Below are 19,441 nucleotides of genomic sequence, written 5' to 3'. Positions count from 1 at the left end.
TTCCTAAACCAGGAAGTAATCTAGCACATCAACCATCCTAAACCAGGATGTAATCTAACATAGCAACCATCCTAAACCGGGATGAAATCTAGCATAGCAACCATCCTAAACCAGGATGTAATCTAACATAGCAACCTTCCTAAACCAGGAAGTAAATCATAAAGGGCCGGCCTTGGTTCCGTAGACCCTGTTGATATAGTGAGGAGAACTCACCTGGCACTGCTGAAGTCCCGCAGACAAAACTCCAGCTGCTGGTTGACAGATTCCCAAGCTGTCAACATCAAACAACACCCAATTAATAATTGGGTTCCAAGCCCAAGGTCCAACTCACACTACAAAGCCCAAAAGTCAAATAATGGGCCCAAGCCCAATATATGGCCCAATTTTTCAAATTGGGCCCAGACCTGTACATGGTCTTTCCTTAAGGCCCATCCAATTATTCCAATCCAATTCTCATGGCCCAATATCACATAATCATTGTGGCCCATCTATGACCCAATTTTCCAAATTGGGCCCAAGTCCTCACATGGGCCTTATCCTAAAGCCCATCTAATTATTTTGGCCCATTAACTTGTTCTTGGATAGCCCATCGATAGTCCAATCGCCAAAGCCCAATAGGAAGGCCCAACTCAAGGCCCATGTGAAATTAGGGTTTTCACATGAAATGACGATTAGGGTTAAGTGTTCCTACTTAACCCATTAAGGACTTAATCCACTAAGGACTTAATCCATTAAGTCCAATAATGCTTTAGATTAATCTTTTTTACCAATGATTATAATTTAATATTTTAAGTTTAATAATTCCAAGTGCGGGTCCCGCTATTTCCCAAAATTAGGGTTTTATGCAATTAGGGTTTTCCAAACCCTAATTAGGGTTTCCAACCCAATACTAGTCCATTATTCACATGGTTGGGCTTTTAGGTCCACTAGGTCTTCATTGGGCCCAATAAGGTCTCATTGGGCCCACTAGGGTTTAGTGGTCCTTTTGTCAAAACATCCAACGAGTCTCAACCAAGCAAGGCACACCACCACCCAACACGGCAGCCGGTGGCGACAGGAGGCGGCAGCCACCACCTTAAGGTGGCGGTTTAGAGTTTTCTTACTATTCCGATCAATACAATATTACAACGAGATAACCAAACACACACACACCAACACACACTAAGCTACACACACTCATAATGACACACACCTAATTTCATAGCAAAACGCACACACACACACACAGCCGCACCGTGGCGGCAGGTGGTGGTAAAGGGTGGCAGCCACCACCTCACGGTGGTGGTGGTGGCCCACTTTTTCTTCCGGTTTACACAACCACACTTAATACACCCTAGCAATGGAGACACCCAAAAACACTTCTGTTGCGAAGTAGATCCAGCCACCCACCTGGCGGCGTACGGTGGCGGCGGCGACTCGGAGTGGCGGGCAGCGGCGGCGGCTACCGTTGGCAGTAGCACTCCATAGCCACACGGAGCGGCGGGACGATGGCGCATCAACAGAAAGGGTAGGGAAGATGAGGGTTCTTGGTCTCCCACCGGAATAAAGGCAGCGACAACCGCGGCCATCCCTCTTGTCGGAAACCACGACCGGAGACGACGACAGTTCCAAGTCCTCAGCAGTTATAGTGCATCGGGGGTCGCCATGTTGCCACAAACGAAGAAGAAAAGTCGAATGGGTGCTTCAAATGGATAGAAGAAGAGTGGCTCCACCACAGTCTTGCTTCTCCGGCAGCAAACGGTGGTTGCTCCATGGGTTCACGACCCCACGACAATGGTGGCGCGGCGGCAGAAGTCGTAGGAGTGAAAGAGGAGGCTGCTGGGGCAGGGAGTGGAGATTATGCCTCCACCAGAGCACGACAACAAGGATAACGACGCCTTGAGTGGTGTTGGGTTGCCAACCCTAGCAGCGGCGGCTGGCAATGGGAGCTCCGACTTCATTAGGGAAGTGGCGGCGGTTGAAGGTGAGAGGGAGGTACAAGGGTGGCAGCTGCACCTTCTCTTAGGGTTAGGGTTTAACGGATGCAAGGTGATGGGTTTAATACCCGTGCATACAAACTTCATGTCCAAAGTACAACTTTGGTCCCTCCTTCCCAACTTCTTTTCAATATAAGGCTAAAATTTACAAAACAACCCTCAACATTCAAGATCCTTTTAATTCAAGTCCTAAAATTACCATATGGCCCCTTCATGACAAAAATATTTTCAACTTAGGTACATAATTTACCCTTTTAGCCCCAGCCATCCAAAATCCTTTCATATTAAGTCCAACTGATACCAAACACCCCCCGACTACTAAAAATCTTTGCAGAATAAGTCATGAAATTACGCTTTAACCCCCGAAACACCAAATCATGTCATTGGACTTCCCGAAACCAGCACCCCGCTAATTATTATTTAATTATTTTATTTAAATGGGATGTTACAACTTGAGAGTTTGGTATGTGTTTTTTCGTGTGGGATCTATTCAATTGTGCTGGGAATCATTGGGTCTAGTTGTCGATCCGTCTCCGATTGATTGGTCATTCTATTCAGTATCGACATTTGGGAGTCAAGGGTCTCCATGTAGTAATAGTCAAAGGTGCAGTTGGTGTAAGGACCCTTAATATAGTTTTGTTAGTGGTATAATTAAGGTTCGGGATGTGTGTAGCCAAGGTGTTTGGTTGAGGTTCTGTGAGCTCTAAAAGAATTGAATTTGGCGGTTAGCCTGGTAATGGAAGTCCGAATGTCGCAACATCGTTGGTAATCTTCTAGGTGTGGCCTCAGGTCTACACTGTTGGGATTTGTATACTACAACATCCTATGGTGCACATACAACCCTAAATTCCTTGGATCTATGTTTTCTTTAATTATACATGTAATGGTGTTTCCAAATCATTAAGCCTATAACTAGCATGCAATTGACATAAACAATATATAATACTAGTTAGGATGACATACCTTTTATATAGCTTGAAACCTTGTTGTATTTGGCCTTAAGAGCTTAGCACTAATAGTAAATGCCTCAAATGGCTCACAACACACCTATGACAAAAGGTGGCTCTTGAGAGAGAATCTCCATGCACCAAAAACACCTCCAAGAACTCCAAGAACTACAGGTGGCGATTTTAGCTATGGAGAGATGTATTTATATGTAGGATTCCAAGGGTCATGGGTATAACCCAAATCCATACCCATGGGTTTTATGATCCATGGTTCATGTGACCCAACTCTTTATGTATCCATACATAAACTTGGCCCAACATGGATCATAAGCCCAATACATATAAATATAACTAATTACTACAATTAGTCCCCATAGATTTAATTAGTCTCTTTTGATCACTAAATTAATTCCAAACTAATTCTTGATCAATACTAATTAAACCATATGATTTCATATTAATATATTATAACTTATAATATATTAATAAATCATAAATAACTTCTTCTCAAGAGTCCATCCTATCAAATTGTCCTGATGATATGCAACCCAAATGGACCATGCTACTCTCGGGTCAAGTACATACCAATTATAGTTATGGGCTTAGACATCTAATCCAACAGCCTCCCACTTGGATAAGTCTAATAACTATTATTGCAAGTATGACTCCAAAACCCGACTAGCAATCGTAGCTCTTAAAGCCGCTGTCAAACTCTGACCTAGTCAATGACGTGTCCATTAGATAAGGGATCATATATTCCTAGATTCTAGATATCATATGGACAGAGACATGGATTATAATCATTCTCTCTGTCCATCTGTTGTTTTCCGATTTCCTATTTATGACGACCGACTAATTGAACAAATCAAATCAGTCTAGGTCCGGCCGAGCACTTAGGTTTGTCATCACTAAATCATCGAGGGGCCCACAGATATCGCTTTTATCCCTCTAAGGGTAAAAGGAATGGATAAAATTCGACTTAAATGCTTGTTGTATTTACTCATCAAATCACACACAACAATGCGTTTTATAACACCAAGTTACTGGTGCATTTTCACATTATCAATGTGCAACCGACTTGTAAATTATAACTCACATGTCTTGGTTTCAAGAATATAAGATATTATCGTCTCATGATCACTCGTGATAAAGTCCATGAAGTGATTCAAATGAGCGTGGGTTTAATCCAATACTCGAATCTTATTCCAGGAGCACTCATGAATACTGCAGCTATGTCTAAAACACCTAGACAAACTACAGACCCATTCATGACAGTCTTTCCTCAATACCTACTTCCAAAGTATGATCGACTGTGGATGGTTTGAATAACCTAGTTATCCGGGAAGTCAAAACATGCAAAGTGAAACACAAGAATAATACTAATCCTATATGGCCCCAAAACTTTTGAGTGTAAATAAAACACCTTTTATTTAATCACCATATTGATTACACATTATTCATTGTATAATTTTTCGAATAATCAACTTAATACTTGAATTAAAACAATAGTTATGCTATGCTCCAAGCATGCATACTATGTTTACCTATGGTCCTTTCTTTGTGAAATAGATCAATTGACAACATTTCAATGATGCTCATTTCACAATTCCAAATCCTTATTGTAAATGTAAGAATACAAAATTCTTGTCATTTACTATAATCTGTTAGATTCTAAACTATTATGCAATGATCCTCTTGTAATGACTATGCACAAAAGTCACAAAGACTTGGCAACAGAAATTACAAAGTATTCCAATGGAGAGCAATTCCATGGAAGTGAAGTCTCAAATTAAAAGTACATTACTTTGAACATCCTTCTTGCATTAAGTTTTCTAATCTTACACAGATTTAAAGAATAACTTCCACTTATGGAAACATTTCCATATTCCCATTTTGACTCTCACTTCTGAACAAGAGTTGCCTCTTTTCAGAATATGTCAATATGGTCGTTCCAAAAATTTACACCATACTTCCAATTGTCCATGAGCAACCAATCTTTGGTAAACCTCAGATTGTCCTCGACAATTGCTTAATCATTTTAGTCATATCCAGCTCTAGTCCTTCTTCCCTCTTAATGCCCTAGGCATTTGGAAAATTTAGAACGGATGAATATTATAGCACATGTAATCGATCCTATACCCGAAGCATATGGGACACGATTCATGATGTCTCACATAAAGACATGATACTCGACCAGTCTTTTGCTATAATTTTTCTATTTGCCATGTTCTCACAATTCGGACTATGAAGAGGGATGCCGTAATCATAATCGAATTTTGAGAACGCAATTAGCATTTCCATATATGGAATTTCCTTATGTTGAACCATTCCAACATAACATTCATATATATACCTGACTAAATTTGATTAAAATCTCCATCTAAGCTTTTAGAATTGGAATGAAGTATAATTTCCTCTCCCTTAATTATAGCAAAACAACTTTTCAAACCCTACAAAGTACACTTTGCAACTTGAAACTTTTGTTTTCTATAATTAACATTGCTAACTTGCAATACTTAACATAATAATCATGTTCCCACTAACATGATAATTATATCCTTATTAGCATAACACTTATGCTCCCACTAGCTTTGACATATATCCTGAAATCAGCTGGAATTCTAGAAATCAATACTTATTGACTTTCTTACCAAAGTTTAGATTTCTGATCTTCCCAAAATCATACACCTTTCCTCAGATAGCACACATGCGTGTCTAAACAATTTTAGGACTATGAAGAGAGATGCCGTAATCATAGTCTCAATTGTTTATACCTTTGTCATTTCTCACAATTCGAACTATGAAGAGGGATGCTGTAATCATAATTGAATTTGAGAAATGCAAATATCACAATTGCTAACTATTTAAATTCTACTTAGTGAAGGCGTTTCCTCACCATTATTTTCATGAATCGGAGAGAAACCTTATGACACTTAGATTTTATGGTGTATGTGTTCTTATCCATGTGAATTTGTCAATACCATGATCACAAAACAAGGTTAGTGACAAATCCAAACTCATATGGACTGAACTTGTTCAATCTTAATTTCTTGCCACCTAGAAACACAAGGCCTACCATTGCTTCCAGGTTGTTATGCAAACAATTGAGAACTCATGGAACTCACATGCATAGTCAACTTCAACTTAAATGGGCACAGAAACAAGAATACGTCAACACGATAGGTTCCAAACCTCAAGTTGTGTGCTAGTGATTAACAATAGGTTTTATTTTTGATTAGTTCTTGAAACTTTTCAAGATCTTTAAGACTCCCACTAATCTCTTGACATATAAGATTCTCTTTGTCAAGAACCATTCCTTGACAAACAAATATTCAAGAGTTAGTGCGAATTCTTATCAAGAAAAACACTTCACACTATTGGTCTTAGTTGGTATTTGTTTTATCTAAAACATCACAGCTTACCAATTTCAAATGTACAGAGTAAGAAAACATTTTACTCTACATTTGACAAGTGTTATAAACCTTTCCTAAGATTATGTCACTCAAGGCTAAATCTGAGAGTATGACTCTAAGACTTGATTTTGGAACGAAGTATGATTCATCTTTTGATTTAACCATTTCAACAATTCATGATTCCTCTAAGCTAAGCAGTGGTAATTCTAAAGATTCCCGGGGGGAAAAATAGAGATGTCTCCTACGCTTAGCCATACAAATGCACTAAGATGTCCTTAGAAGATCACTTGTGATATAGTTTCATAATCACTAAGATAATCATAAACCAAGATACTCAAGTACTCTCCCATCTCTTCAGATTGGAGAAACTTTTATCTTTCTGCCTAATTTGATTCTTCTTATTCGTTCTGCTACACAGTGAAATCTATTCCAATGTTTCAGAATTACACCTAAAATTGTAAGCATAACCATATTTACTAAACTTTAGTAAATCATAACGAATAGTCTTATCGATCTTTGTGGTGGACTTGACTAGCGCACAACCTAGTGTACCCGATTCCCTAGTTCTTCACTTGACTCACATATACATGTGAACAAGGAATTAGTCTTAATTTCCCAAAGATGAAAATTCTCATTCATCATACAATACAAGTTGCACGATTCCAAGTTTTGTATCCAACTGAAACTTGGTTGATGAGAATCTTTCCTTATTTGGTAAATTATGACACTACCAGAAACGAAAGAATCAAATCCATTTTCCAATATTGCTATCAATGATAATTTTCATAAATGCCATTGTAAGGATATTTAAAATAAAATAAAATCAAGATTTTTCTTTTTATTTAAAGAACTGCGGAAAAACTTATCCTTACAATGCAAATACATATGAAAACTTTGTTGTTATCAATTCCTAAGAAATATATCATAACTCCTAAGCAGCTCAAAATTCTGATCATCGGACCATGCGATCGAAATCCATCTCTTCACGATCAGAATCAACTTACTCTTCCTTTAAGCTTCCTTTGATTCTTCAAAACATCAAAATGTAATTTAATTACATCATGTGTAAAGAATCTCCAAATAGGAACTTAATAGAGTTAGATAATGGACTTTACCTGAAGTAGAGTCAAACCTTTTGACTTTACCATCCTTATGATCTTTCAGGTAGTCAGGGCAGCTTTGCAACCAGTGTCCCTTTAAATGGCAAAAACAATCCCAGAGCCGGCTTTTCTCTTAAGTTCAAACTTTTTGACTTTAGCCAATTCCTCTCTCCTCGGAGAAGAAATCATTTCTGGATTGTTTCATGGAAACTTGGGAAGTAGTTCTTCCAATCTAATTTGCTTTACCAGTGCTCCAAAACATTGCTAATTCAGCAACAACAAGAAAATAGGTAATATCAATAAGGGTCATGTAGTGATCTGTCATCAGGGAGTGACTGAAGAACCAAGTCAACAGCCAGCTACCTCGAGACTTCGACACCCAACTCTCCCAGCCTGTCAATATGTAACTTCATCTCCAAGATGTAAGCACATATAGACTTTGCTTGCCAATAGGGATTGAGTGACCTTGAACTTGTGGGTTAGGGAGAAATATTGGAGGAGGTGGAGGAATTGAAGTATAATTTCCAGTCCCATTAATGCACGACAAAGGGGTTAATCTTTCACCTTGATCGCCATGTGGGATATCATCTTCATTAGGAAAGCTTTATCCAAAAGGATAAGGAGGACCATTGTTGTCTGAACTAGACATCTATGAGGGAGAAATTCAAGTTTAGTTGATTTAAGTCCTTAATATAACACCCAATATGAAATATTAAGGCTAGGACCCAACACATATTTTATAACTTGGAAGAGGGATGCCGTAATCCAAGCTACAAAATATTTGATGGTAGATAAATGACGATTTACCAATTTCCACCATGAAAAACGAAAATGAACTTTAGGTTTTAAATGAATTGAAACTCCTAGATCTTATGAGATTCATTGACCTTTTCAATGGCATGTTTAAATCTCGATTGTGCCCTTCAAGTTTGTGACTGGGATGCCGAGGATCACAAACAAGGAGTGAATAACCATGCAAATTAGCTTGGTACACCCAATGTTACAACCACCTAATCAATGTGCCGGTTAACCACACACGCTCCATTGATCTATGATTAACATCAAGCTACCCTTTGCCACGCATTGTTAGTCCCAGATTAGTGTGCCGGTTAACCACACTGTCCACACACGCTCCACTAACGACTTAACAAGGTGCAAAGTGCAATTTCATGGGTTAGCACCAAATTCACATTTTTCCTAAAGTAACTAAGATTGAGAATTTTAAAAAAAAATTTAGTTACTTTATATTTATCATTATACTTTTAATGAAGGGAGAATTAGTGTCCTATCCTACCCATTCGGCTAACAACCCTCCACCAGTCAAGGAAGCGGTGGGTGAGAGTGAACACCCATTAAACTGCCATTTTATAGGCAGTAACCTTATACCCCCTTATAGATCGGCTTCGTGACTGAGGCCTACTAACGGTAAGACTGAGTTATATATATATATATATATATATATATATATATATATATATAAGTATTAACTTTTAATATTATAATAGTATAAGTTTGTATTTTACACATTTAAAAATACTTGGTGGTTTAATATATTAATTAAACTATACTCTTAATTTAATTAACCTTAAACCATGTCATTATGGAGTTATTAACTTTCTTTTAATTAAACACTTTAATTAATTTCATAAATTCCATAAGGTTTGAATTTTAACCTTTTAAAATTCTAGGATTTGGAATTAAAATAATCATGAGAGAGACTTTACAAATTCCAAAACTTGAGGGCAAGTTTTGAAACTTGTCAAAACTTTTCAAATTCATAACTTATGAGTTTAAAGTGGTTTAATGAAAAACTCTTCAAGTTCCATAACTTGAGGAAAAGTTATGGAAGACTTTAAAATCATTTAAGAAAATAAGACTCTTCATTTTCATAACCTATGGAACTTTATGAGTTTTAAAATTCTTGAATGAGACTTTTCATGTAACTTGAGGACAAGTTACAAAACTCATATCAAGAATATTTTAGATCAAACTTCAAACAATAACTATCATCATACAACCTTCTATTGATCAAAAACAAACTCATAAATTAAGATAATTCATATCAAACAAATTTCAAAAATTAGTCTAATCATATAAACTAATACAAGTCTTGAAACTTTGACAATTATCCTTTATTTGGATGAGGATAATCATTACCATGACATCAAAATCAAATTTTATGAACAAAAACATTTTTTTTGGTAATGATCCTAATCCAAAACAGGCCAAAAAAACTCGAAAATCTGCATCCAGGATAGCCAACTCGTCGAGTGCATGAGCTGACTCGTCGAGTTGGTCAAATTTGTGAGAGGACTCGGCGAGTAACTAATCCAACTCGGCGAGTCCAAGGAAAAAACCATTCAACTCGTCGAGTTAAGCACTGAACTCGGCGAGTTATGCGGTCAGAGTGCAGAAAATTCGATTTTTTCACTTTGAAAACCAATAAAACATCAAGTATAATAGAAAACAACCCATGTCTCTGATACCACTGTTGGGATTTGTATACTACAACATCCTATGGTTCACATACAACCCTAAATGCCTTGGATCTATGTTTTCTCTAATTATACATGTAATGGTGTTTCCAAAGCATTAAGCCTATAACTAGCATGCAATTGACATAGACAATATATAATACTAGTTAGGATGACATACCTTTTATGTAGCTTGAAACCTTGTTATATTTGGCCTTAAGAGCTTAGCACCAATAGTATGAAATGCCTCAAATCGCTCACAACACACCTAGGACAAAAGGTGGCTCTTGAGAGAGAATCTCCCTGCACCAAAAAAATCTCCAAGAACTACAAGTGGCAATTTTGGCTATGGAGAGATGTATTTATATGTAGGATTCCAAGGGTCATGGGTATAACCCAAATCCATACCCATGTGTTTTATGATCCATGGTTCATGTGGCCCAACTCTTTATGTATCCATACATAAACTTGGTCCAACATGGATCAGAAGCCCAATACATATAAATATAACTAATTACTACAATTAGTTTTAATTAGTCTCTTTTGATCACTAAATTAATTCCAAACTAATTCTTGATCAATACTAATTAAACCATATGATTTCATATTAATATATTATAACTTATAATATATTAATAAATCATATATAACTTCTTCTCAAGAGTCCATCCTAACAAATTGTCCTGATGATATGTAACCCAAATGGACCATGCTACTCTCGGGTCAAGAACATACCAATTATAGTTATGAGCTTAGACATCTAATCCAACATACACAAGGTCCAATTTTGGCATGTCATGTTGAAATGTTGGTATTTGGATTGGTTCGATCAGGCTTCTGGCAACATTCTACATAATTTTGGAATTCCTCTCCAAATTTGGAAGTTCAATTGGTTTAATGGTACGTTGGTGGGTTTGTATAGCTTCATTTAAGGTGTGGGATCTTGTACTGGTTGTTAGGAGAATGTTTCTATTAGCGGTTGGGGTTCATCATTTCCCTCGATCCATTGGTACTTCGCTCTTTGGTTAAGGTTATGTGAAAGAAGGAACACAGTCGGCCAGAGGAGCATTGTTCTTTCCATTGGAGGTGTGAATTGTTGGCAGTCCAACAAATAATGTCGTGTGGAGTGTAGGGGGATTGAGTGTGATACTATGAGCGCATTCGGTCTGGCCTTATGGAATTGTTCTTATTGGATTTATTGTTTTTGAGTTTGGGAAAAAGTTCAATAGTTTATCTTATTTCCTAGTTTCATGCAAGCATATTTTGTCCGATGATGCGTCGGTAGCGGTTTAGACTGTGGAAGGATTGCGCGTTATAGAATGGTATGGCTCATATGGTTATTGGTAAGTGTTAAGTGGGATGTTGAATGGGTTCCTGAATGTCAGTGAGATGATGGTCGTGTACCTATAGGCCCGCCGGATGTGGTTCGGGAGTCTTCATGTCTATGGTTGGGTGATGGAAAGATCAGTGAGGAACCATGAGCTTCTCATTTCAATGGTTGGGTGGTGTCACGGCGTGTCGTGAACCATCATGGATTTCACTTATATGCGTTGGGCCGAAATTTATGTCGTGAAAACTCGTGTGTTGGGTTCATTGGTGTTTGGCATAGTTGGGTGTTCAAGCAATATGAAAAAACTACTGATTACTTAGTAGCTGATGGGTTTGGTTCGGTGATATTGCCATATTTATACATATTTTTAGGCAATAATTATTTACATTTTTACTAATAATTTGGTTATTTGCATAGAATAATGGTACTTATAAGTTAAAATTATATTTTGCAGCCAAATAGAAGCATTTTCGAAGATAGGGACTGAAATTGACAAAACATGGAACTTTGGAGGCTTGAAGGAAAGAAGAATGGAAAATTCAGCAAATGACGTACTCACGACGTGAATAGTTCATAACTCACGACGTGAGTGGAGAAGTCTAGAAGATATGCATCCGGGTGGAAGAATCCTTGTCGAACACGAAATTGTCATATTCACGACGTGAGACTTATCAACTCACGACGTGAATCCGGCAAATCCAAAAAGTATATAAACTCTAGGCCATTACGAATTGGGAACTTTTGGCTGATAGAAGGAAGACTTGGAGACGATTTTCAGAGGAGAAAAAGTTCTGGAATAGAGTTCACACCAAAGGAAGAGAGAGTACATAATTCATTCGATTGTTTGGTACTTTGACATGTTTATTACTTTGAATATGACTTATACTTGTTTGATTGCTGCTATGAGTAGCTGAATCCAGCTACTCCTGTTTAGCTAGATGAAGCTTTTGACATATGGTTTAGTTTAATTTATCATGGATTGTTAGTTGGTAATTTGCTTGTGTTCGATTTGTTACTACCTAGCATGTTAATAATTGTTTCTTTAGTTGCTTGAATTCATGTTCTGTGTAGTTAGTGAACATTAAACTGCATGAACTTGTTAACCTAGTTAATTAGTGAACACTATATTACTAGAGCTAGGATCGACCAAAATCTTAGATAGTAATTAAAGTAAATAAATTTAGCTGTGCTAGAGAACATAAATTATGACCATAATTGTGTTTGCATATTAAATCTTACATAGCATACCCATAATCTATAACTGGTTCTGTGTTTGATTGTGTGTGACCATGCATAGTTTTACATGAATTAGTCAATTATTAGTAAATTTGGACTCAGACTGCTAATAATATAATATTTGGTGACCAACCTGATAATCCATAATTGTTAATTAACCATAAGGAAGAAGTGGATTCGAACTAAACATGAGTGTTTTTAGTAATTGATTGAATTTGAGTAAAGTTCGTCTGATCTTGTAAAATCAGATAAAACCCTTTCAAGCTGTTAATAATTAGGTTAATTTAGTAGTAAGTAGATTAATTAGTTAACACCGTTCCCTGTGATCGACACCCGACTTACCCAACTATTCTATAATTCGACTAGGTACACTGCCTAGGTGCATTTTAGTTAGTTAAGTTAGTTAGGTTATAAATTATAAAAATAGTAGGTACTTTTGTGCACATCAAGTTTTTGGCGCCGTTGCCGGGGAACGGCGATTTAGTTGTTAATTTATTTGCATTAAATTAATCGATCCTTTTTGTGGGGTAAAACATGCAAAGAGTTATTTTTTTCAGTTTCAATTTTTTTCTGCATTACAAAACTCATGACGTGAGCGTTACAGGCTCACGACGTGAATCCCGTGATCCTCGTTTTCTTAGTTTTTAGTTTGTCTTTCTTAGTTCAGTTTTACGTTTTTGTTTATTTTGTTTATCTTGCAGAAGTACATGACCAGAGGGTCCAACACACCTTTGGTGCCACCTCTTGAAGATCTAGAGTCTGCCCTTCATAAAAAGAAAGATAAGAACGTGAAAGAAGATCAAACACCAAAGAAGACACCCTTACAAGAACTCAAGTCAGTGTTCTCAAAGAAGTCGGGGAAGAAAACGGGAGAATCAAGTTCATCTTCAAAGGACAAGAGCAAAGTTGAAAACCTAGAACCAACTCCTAACCCAAACGAATCAGAATACGAATCCGAAGCCGAGTTTGGACTATATACGAGCGAACCAGAAGACGAGCCACGCAACGAAATGGAAAATATTGATGAAATGTCCATGAGAGCTTACAAGAAACGTATCAGAGATGATGTTGGTCTAGGTTTGGTACAACCCGCGATTCCTGCCACTGCCACATTCGAGTTGAAGGGCCACATCCTTACTACACTGAAGGATATTCCATTCTATGGAAAAGATCATGAGGATGCTTTTAAGCACCTAGATGAAGTTAATGACATTGCGGATTATTTTAATGTTCCGAATGTGAAAAGAGATACCGTCTTATTAAGGATGCTTCCCGTTACTTTTAAGGGAGCTGCAAAAGACTGGTTGAAAGCACTTCCTCCGGGTACAATCACTACTTGGGCTCAAATGCGTGAGCGATTTCTAGATCAGTTTTGCCCACCTTAGACGATAGCTAAACTTAAGAAGGCAATAGCCAACTTTGAGCAACAACCGGGGGAGTCATTATACGAAGCTTGGGAGCGCTACAAGGGGTTGTTAAGGAATTGTCCTCAACATGATCTAAATGTTCAACAAGAGATGTCGATTTTCTACGATGGGGTCAATGTTATGTAAAGACAACTCCTTGACTCTCAAGGGCCATTGACAAAGAAGAATCCAAGGGAGGTCAAGGAGTTAGTTGAAGAATTCGCAAGACAGTCTCGTGAGTACCACAACCCAAGACAAGAAGGAGCAAAAGGTAGTGGGGGTGCACATTCTGATGAGATGGCTGCTATGATGGCGATGCTCAATACTATGGACCGAAGATTGACACAAATGGACCAATCAATTCATGCAATTAAAGTTGGGTGTGAACGATGCAATGGACCACACTTAACTAAAGATTGCAACTTGGAGGAGTATGGGAACAAAAGGGCTCAAGTTTGCTACTCGAGTGGGGATAAGTATGATGAGGATTGGAGAAAACCAAAGAAAGAGTGGCTGCCATATGATGAATACAAGAAGCAAAAGGAAGAGAAATTTAAGCAGACAGGCCGAGGCTTCTATCAGAAAGAGCAACCACCAGCCGAAAACAAAGTAAACTTGGAAAATATTTTGACACGATTTATGGAAGCATCCGAGAAAAGGCATGATGATACCGATGCAGTGCTAAAGGAACACATGAATATGATGAAAGAATAGCACAAAATGATGATTGACCAACAAGCTTCCTTAAGAAATCATCAAGCATCGATTCAGAGTTTAGAAGTCCAAGTTGGTCACCTCACTACTTTGGTGAATAACAAATTATCTTCACAACTTCCCGAAAAGAAAGCTCAACCTCATGTTATGGCTATTGATACTGAAGAAGAGGCAATCTATGAGTTTTTGGAGGCACTAGAAGTGGAACCAAAGCAGCCCGATCCAAAGTCGAAGAAGCCGAAGCTCGAAAATGAAGACATTGCTGAAACACCAGACTCACGTCGTGAGTCCTCCATGCTCACGTCATGGGCCCAGTCTGAACATAAAAAGTCAGAATCCGTTCCTGCTTATCAGCTGCCTTTGCCATTACCGTCCCGAGCTAATCTTAGTCCACTAGAAAGGGAACATCTGGAGTTTATTCAGCAAATAAAGGGTATTCCTATTAATACCCCGTTTATCGATTCGCTTTCAAAAATTCTAGAATACGCGAAGTTCTTACAAGATCTTGTAAACACTCGTCAGCAACTAAAGAAAAATTCTAAGGTCATTCTTAGTGAACAAAGCTCAAGAGCTGTATTGGGAGAGTTGCCTAAGAAAATGGGAGATCCTGACCGCCTCACTCTTCCATGTGAGTTTGGTAACAATTTGAAGACTTATGCTTTAGCCGATTCCGGGGCTAGCATAAATTTGATGTCATTTTTATTCTATCAAAAGCTGAACATTCAGAAAATAAAGGCTACAAAGATGACAATCCACATGGCCAACCGTTTAGTGACACAACCAAGGGGAATTGTAGAAGACATCCTTGTTAAAATTGGGAAATTTGTTTTCACAATCGACTTTGTGATTATGGATATGAAGGAGGATGTTAATGTCCCAATCATTCTTGGTCGCCCTTTGCTAAATTTTGTTGGCACTTTAGTTGATGTTCGTGAATCTAAGCTTACATTGAGGGTTGGTGATGATAAGGAAGATTTTGGAATACAAGAAGAATTTCAAGGATATGATGTTAAAGGTGAAGTGTTCAATATTGATGAAGATAATGAACTTGAAGAATTAGAAAAACTCATGGAGGAAGAAATCAAGACAATTAATCAACTCAAACGCACTAAACCAAGAGCATCTGTTCCATTTTTTGTTGAAGTCGTTGCCTACACAAAACCAACATCTTTGATAAGTGAGGAAAGTGATGAAATATCGAGTGATGATGACAAAGATGAGGTAACTTCCAAGGAGACAAGTCCAATGGTGAAGGAAGAAAAGATTCCTATGGAGTTGAAGAATAAAGAGAACTTGGAGAATAAAGGGACCAAAAGAAAGCTTGACATAGACGAAGCGAAAGTTAAAAAAGAAAACTCGAAGAAGGCGTACATTAGACGAGTTCAAGCTTATAAGAGGAGATGGAAGGAGCAGAAAATCCAGTTGGTGATGGACTCATCTGAAGATTCAACGTAGGAGGCACGGAGTCCGGCTCACGACTCCATCAAAAAGAAGCGCTTCTCGGGAGGCAACCCGAGTTTGGTTTGAATTTTCTTTCTTTTAGTTTTTGCGCCTTTTAGTTTTTTTTTAGTAATCGATCGTATCATTTAATTCATTTTGTGCATAATGAAACATTTAGAGTGGGGTCAGTTTAATTAAGTGGTAATAATTAATTACAATTTTAATTTTTAAGAAACAGACGAACTCACGGCGTGAATCATTATGGTTCACGACGTGAGTCTAGTATGACTTACGGATTCCTTTTTAGGCCGATATATTACCCAATTCATTAGCCTGATAGTAGTCCAGCCCACTTAATCTTTAAATTAAATGGCCCATTTGTATAGCCCAGATCGGCCTAACGACGTGAACAGGTAGCAATTCACGACGTGAATTTTGAACAGCACGGAACCACAGCTTAAAGACAGAACCCATTTGACCTAGTTCATTTCTTTATCTCCCACGAAGTGAGCGTGTTCCCTCTGGTCCCCATCTTCGCAATTGCGGCCGACATTCCTCCCATTTTCTTCTTGTGCTTACGTGATTCACCATTCTAGGTAATTTGATCATCTTTACATTGTTTATTGTTAATTTATTTACTGGATTTAAGGGTTAGGGTTTGCATTCCACTTGATTATACAAATCGATACCCTAAATCTGTGAATTTCTTGCTGCATGTGTTTATAATGAGTTTGAAATCGCCCTAGGAGTAAACCCCATTGACATTGTTGGCCCGATTTGATTTCTGCCTTGACCGATTCTACACTCTGCTTACGAATTCACGACGTGAATTCTTAGGGATTCACGACGTGAATCCTGGCCAATTACAGTTTCATTTTCTGTTTAATATTAATCTTTTGGGATGTTTTTGTTGGTCTTGTTTTCTGTTTATTTTTGCAGCAATGGCTCCCAGGAGAGAAATTCTGACAGGGGTGTCGAGTTTGCACCCCTTCTACGTTTTCCCAACGACTTTGCCTCGGGATATTTTGACACGGTGCAACAACCGTTTGGGGTGGCTACACAACCGTGAGTTTGCTGTTGCACCTACTATTAATTAGGCAAGGTTAAGGGAGGTTGGGCTTGTTGAACGAATGTCCTAGTATCTCACAAAAATATTTTTGGTAAATGGATTTTCCTTTACGTGTAAAGGGTGGAATAACTTGTTCAGAATTCAAGAAAGGGTGTACAAAGAACTTTGTGTGGAGTTCTTTGCAACTGTGACATTTCATGAGAATGTCCAAGATCCCACCTATCAGCGAGCATTCGGCATCCGTCTCGGGGGCGAATACCAAGAATGTAGTTTGGTGGAGTTCTCTTGGAGAATGGGGTTATACACGACCCAGGAAGCTATAACTCCAGAATTTGTTATGTTTTTACAGGAGGCGGCTCGAGAATATGAAAATGGGGCATCGGGGCTTGAGTTTTGGAGTAATATTGCATCCGGAATATTCAATTCCGGAGTGTCACCCGAGAGCAGCATAAGATCCCCCATTCACCGTTTGATACACCGATTCATCACTTTCTCCATCAATAATAGGCGCCATGGGGATAAGGTTACGAAGCAAAATTTTTTCTTTTTATGGTGCATCTTACAGCCGGGAGTGTGTTGTAACATTCCATATTTTCTAGCTCGCTTCTTGGCTGATTCTACTGCAAGTCCCCGCCCTGGAAGCCCTATCTGTGGTGGCCACTTCATTACTAAATTGGCCCGTTCTTATGGCTTAATCGTTCCCGGCATTACCCGCTCGTTGACTTGCATGGAGGGTAACGAGTTTACCATGGGATATATGGAAACTATGCGGGTTGTTAAGAAATTTTGGGTCCTATTGGGGGCTTGATCATACTGATGATGAGGGTGATGATGGAGAGCGGCCTGGTGCACAGTCTGAGCAACAACCACCGCCAAGGCCTCGGAGGAGTTATGTGATAGGTAGAGGAGAGAGAGGGCAACCGATGCATCAGCCCGCATCCATGGGAGGACCAAATTTTGGAGGTGATATGGCTGGTTATTTTGATCGGCTGTCTTTGAGTACTAATTGGATTGGTGGTACAATGGAGAATATGGTCTGACATTTCCAGATTGAGCAACCACCACATTTGGGTCACTACCCCATCTGCCCAACGTGGAACTCCTATCAACATTCGAGGGGAGATGGAGCCGGCACAAGTGGAGCACATCACGATGAAGAAGATGATGATTGATTTCTTATTTAGTTTTTATTTTTAATTTCGTTTGGTTTGGATTTGTTTAGTTTTAAACTTGATTTGGTTTGTAAGACAGTTTAGTTAATATGTTACTTCTTTATTTTCTGTGGTGGGAATTTTCCAGATTTGCTTATGGAGTCTCGGGAGAGGTCGGTTTAGATGAGAGCGTATACGAGCATCGTTAGAGTTTAGAGTCGCAAGTCAAGACCCACAATTTTAAATAAGTGTGGGGTGAGTCAAGAGAGAGGATAAGTGTAGAGAAGAGTCATAAAATCATATACTACCAACGTCTTACTCAATTAAGACATTTGTTTTAAGTTAAGAGGTGAAGACAGAACAGTTTTCTGTATGTCCAGTACTCACGTCGTGACTCCCTAAAATTCACGTCGTGAGTCAAGTTTTCATGGGTTTCTACTTTCCACGTTTTCTCGATTTCATGTCGTGGTCCTTCTTACAATTCACGACGTGAATCATGTTGTTTCACAAAGATGAAGCCCATTGATGCATTTTACTACATGGGTCACCACTTTTCTTCTTGGGATTGTTATGAAGATTACTTTGGCTCGGTTTCTTTACCATTTAATGTGGCGTATGCTTTCCCACATTATTCTTCTTGCTTGGAGATTTACACCACCTTTGTTGAAGTTTGGAGTCTCGATTCCATATTTTATTGACGCTTATTATATCTCGCAATGATAAAGATTCAAGTTCATATTTCGAAGAAGTTCCACATTCGAGATGCGCATTTTGTCCACACTTATGGAGTTCGATCACGCCACTATCCCAGGGGAGCCTGTTCCTTTTTCTCCCTTTTTATTACTTTTATTTAGTTTATGCATACAATGAGGGCATTGTATGTAATAAGTGGGGGGGTAGGAGGTCGAAAAAGTAATTGCTTAGATTGCTAAAAGTAAATTGCTAGAATTTAGTAAATTTTTTTAAAAAAAAGTTAGAAATAGATTTGAAATAATAATCTAAATAAAAATTTCTAGTAATAATAATAATTTGAACTTAAGTTGCTACTGTTGTGTGGGATGATCCGATGAGGGCTCAAATGTTTAGTTGAGCCAATATACGTTATAGTGCATTTGTGGCCTCCTTTATTCTAGTGAAATCATGGGACAAAAACACAACCTCGCTTAGTTTGAGGGATGCAATATG

The 19,441-nt window shown here is 38.2% G+C and overlaps 1 non-coding gene across 1 annotated transcript; it reads right to left on the bottom strand.

Moving 5' to 3' along the window:
* Nucleotides 1-13,870: 13,870 nt before the first annotated feature.
* LOC145141649 (small nucleolar RNA R71) lies at nt 13,871-13,977 on the bottom strand. The gene has a single exon (XR_013722842.1). It is a non-coding gene; the product is annotated as a small nucleolar RNA R71 (small nucleolar RNA).
* Between the last annotated feature and the right edge of the window lie 5,464 nt (nt 13,978-19,441).

Source organism: Lactuca virosa, chromosome 9 (genome assembly GCF_052849685.1).
Source record: "Lactuca virosa cultivar CGN04683 chromosome 9, Lactuca_virosa_CGN04683_v6, whole genome shotgun sequence".
NCBI classification, from domain to species: domain Eukaryota; kingdom Viridiplantae; phylum Streptophyta; class Magnoliopsida; order Asterales; family Asteraceae; genus Lactuca; species Lactuca virosa.
The sequence above is the reverse complement of the archived record's forward strand: the minus strand, read 5'-3'. Positions and strand labels throughout refer to the sequence as shown.